Here is a 4,147-nt window from a genome sequence, read left to right as displayed (position 1 = left end):
TCTAATGTCAAACTCTCTCATGACAGCCGATGTGGAGAGAATCAAGGCGCGTTGTGAAATTACGTACGCTACACTGAACCAAAAGATTCTTCTTCTTTCTGGCGTTATGTGCCCATAAGCGAAATTTTGTCTAAAAAGAATAGCTTATGTTTCAATAAATAAAACAAATATAAATTATAAAAAAACAGTATGATTCATCCTACATATCAGCGTTGTTGCTGTCGTGACCGGCTCTGGTAACAGCTAGAAACCTCCATTCCATCTGACATCTGACTAATTTAAAATTATTATTGTTCTGTGGCTATATCGGTCAAGCGACTCAAAGGTAAAGGGAGTCTATAGAAGCAAATGATGGAAACGAATAGGTGCATAGGCGTCGCAAGGGAGCGACAAGATTGAAATTTAATTAGGTGGTGAAAATTGAGCAAGCCATTTTAAAGTCAGTAAGCATCGAAGCGTCCTGTATTTTGCCTAACTTCTCTACTGGAAAAGGGTTGGCTCAAAGCTTTGAGCTTTGCTACCAGCACAGGCAAAATACAGGAGGCTTCAATGTGCTCTTATACTGACCGATATAGCCACAGAACAATAATAATTTAAAAGCAATCACGGTCGAAACCTTCTCCTATATAGATTAATTTAAAGTTCGTAATTCAGTCAAATGGTGTAAAGCTAAGTATGCTTTTCCGCTCAAGAAAAGTAAAAATTTCTGCCCAAGAAATGGTCAAGAAATTCTCTACAGTGAGCTCCATTTGAAATGACATTTCTTTTCAACTGCGTACTGCGATCAAAGAAAAATGCTTCTTTTGACCATTTCTTGCAAGAAATTTTCCACGCATCGAGATAGGCGATTACTTTTCTGTTGAAGTGCATACTTCGCTTAATTGCTGGTCACCATTCGAAATATAGTCAACTATCTCTTACTCGATAGCGAGTTAGATCCGAGATGAGCCAGCCTCGGGCTGCAAATCTCGTTAATAAAGATAATAATAATAATCGAGTTTGAAAACCATAGTAAATGCTAGTTTTCAAGACTAGTTGCGATGGATTGCAGTTATACTGGTTTTGTGTTCTTTGACTCGATAGTTCTTTAACTCAATGGTCTTTTCAGGTTGTGAACCGTTTAACTCGTTTAACTATTACAGCGGGGATTCGCTGGTTGGAACACGACTGCCTTCCAGTTAGCGAATCCGACTCGTTAGTGTGAACGACTGACAACTGGTGAAAATGCTGCAGACTCACGCATCGGGAGAGCAAACGTCACGATTCGCACATATACATACATATTTGTTCTATATATGGAGACTTCAATGCGACGGTGCTCAGACGTCAAAGTCAGTTTGACATCTACTTTTGACATTCGAGTGCTTTTTAGTTGGAATATTTACCAACCAGCGAACATCCATTTATCGAGTCATTCCATGTAGCGGACCCCCAACGAGCGAATCCCCACTGTAGTTATAATTTACATTTTGATAGTTATTTTCCCCTCAAATGGTTGAATTGAACTTCGCGGTCGACCCATTTGAGCTTTGACAGTCGAGTAGTTATTTCAGGACAAAGTTGATGATAAGTTATTCTCAAATTCACTGGAGCAGAAAATAACTTTCGAATTATCAAACTTAACCATGCTCCAACAGAGTTTTTTTTTTCTCTAACTGGAGGGGAAATAACTATCGAGCTGTCAAATTTTAACTTAAAGTTAAACGAATCGGTGAAACGGTTCACAGCCTCAGTATCGAGTTATGGAGAATTGAATGTTATATCCTATAATTTAAGTAAAGCGGAAACCGCGAAATGGTATGTGCCACAAAATGGCATACCGCGAAATGGTACAAACTGCGAAAAAGTAAACCGCAAAATGATACTAATCGCGAAATGGTACACCGCGAATAGGGTCCTAAAGCCCTGTCCCAATTTTAGTGCCAAACGCTTAAGTTTAGGCCAAAAACACATGTTTATTCAATTTTCTAATGTTTTCCGTTGGTTTAAGCCCAAAAAAACATTTTTTTAGATTTTGTCACATACTTTGGCTTAAACTCAAATTTTGGGTGTATTTTGTTTTCCGTGTCCCTTACGAAATGTCAGATAGGAACAACCCCCGTGATCGAACTAAACCCCTGTGGTGTTTTTGTCGACTAAGCGAACGTCAAACATGATCAAAAGTGTCAAAGTTCATTTATGGACCAAATTTTTAAATTTAAGTTTAAACATGATATAGCCATTATTTGAGCGGGAGAAATTGCTAAAGTAGTTACAGTAACATTTTTTTTTGTGTTATTAAATAAAAACAAGATTTCATTAAAAATTTTAGGACCCAATTGGTTGACCGCGGAATGGTTTACCGCAGCGTTGCCATAACCTTCCAGATTTGTCTGGAATATTCCAGATTTTTGAGGCCCCATTTTACAAAAATCTGGAAGAACCAGATAAAATATGTAATGAACTTGTAAGGTTTTGTAAGTAATTTGTAAGGTTCTCCATGTACGACATAAGCGATCCAGACTTTTCCAGACAAATTTTCAAAATCTTCCAGATTTTTGATAAATTGACTTGGCATTCCTGGTTTACCGCCAAATGTCGGACAACCCCCATTAGTATATCTACTCTACTCTTGTTATGAGTTAAGCCAATAGAAGTAATAAACCATAGAAGAAGAATGTCGCTGGCGTCGCGGTAGGAACATCTTTTGCTGGCGGAGATAGGCGAAGCTATAAATGTCAACACGAAAATGTATGCAGTTCGACACTTATGTACCCAACATGTTTCTGAGCGAGAACAAAGGGAACACCAGCAATATTATTCTTCTATGGTTTATTACCGTTTTGTCTCAAATTCCGAACAGACTCATATTCCGAACACTCGGTTTTTGTATGGCGATGTGGTTGAAATGTTTCGCTGAAATATGTCATCAAATTACATGGAAATAGCAGTCAATTGCAATTCAATTTTAACGTCTTCCATTCTATTTTATACCTTTGGAGTAGTGATGATTCTCTAGTTCAAGACCAGTTAGACTAGCTCAGATAAATTTATTTGCGAAATTATTTATTTGAATTCGATTTATTCGTGCTGTTCGGAATTTGAGTCAAGGTGTTCGGAATATGAGACAGAATGAACACAGTGTTCGGTATTTGAATCAAAATGTTGCTCCTTACTTTTGCGTTAAAACAATACTAAACAAGTTAAAATAAACTTTTTCAACGGTACACCCAACAGCTAACAGTTAGGCTTTTCGAAGAAATTAAAATTTTCACATATATCGACTAATTTATGCCCATCAGATGCATTTGAAGTCACTACTGGCCTTAAGTGTTCGGAATATGAGTCAAAACGGTATTTCTATTGTTAAGCCACTTTGATTGAAAATGAATACTGTTTTATCCATTTAGGGTACTTCCATGATAGCTTGCAGAAAAATACACAGATTTGGGTTGATTTTACGCAAAATTGAGTTCTTTCAATCCAAACACAAGAAGTTTAAGAAGCATTTTCCCAAATTTGGCTTATTGGGCCAAACTACCCCCATAAGGCAATCCATGAGACAGCTGCGATCAGCTGGTTTTTTGTTTATCACGAGATTTTGACGTTTCGCGGTCGGGGTGACCGTTCGATTACAAAGGAAGATGTTAAGCTCCGATAACACTCGCATGCTTCGTTTACCCCTCTATTTCGGTTGAATGTACACTTTCAGCTGTCAGTCCTATCGCGGAAAGTCCTCATGGATAGCCTTATTGTGTAGATGCAGCTCTCTATATTTTTGACCTGGGTGCTGCGAATTGAATCCCTTTTTATTTTCAAGCAAATCTTGAAACATGCTTCATGTGAAGAATTGAGTTTGTCGTATTAGTCCCTCGAACGTCACTTTGAGTTCTCTGTTTATCAAATTTCTCTCTCTGATCTCTCTCTGGAGAGCTTGAATGCGTCCTAGCTCGAATGACTTTCTCATTGTGAAATCGGCTAATAGTGGGTCTGCTAGAAGTCCGTGGATCTATTCCACTTATATATGACGGTGCCTTTGGATTACAACGCTGCGTTCGTTCAAAAGTTGCCGGAAAAGCAATTGAAAGGATCATGTCGATGGTTTTATTATTCCGGCCGTAGCATACCCCCTCAATCAATAAGGTGGGCTAATAAGATGTCCCAAGAA

This window comes from Aedes aegypti, chromosome 3 (assembly GCF_002204515.2).
Source record: "Aedes aegypti strain LVP_AGWG chromosome 3, AaegL5.0 Primary Assembly, whole genome shotgun sequence".
Lineage (NCBI taxonomy): Eukaryota > Metazoa > Arthropoda > Insecta > Diptera > Culicidae > Aedes > Aedes aegypti.
The sequence above is the reverse complement of the archived record's forward strand: the minus strand, read 5'-3'. Positions refer to the sequence as shown.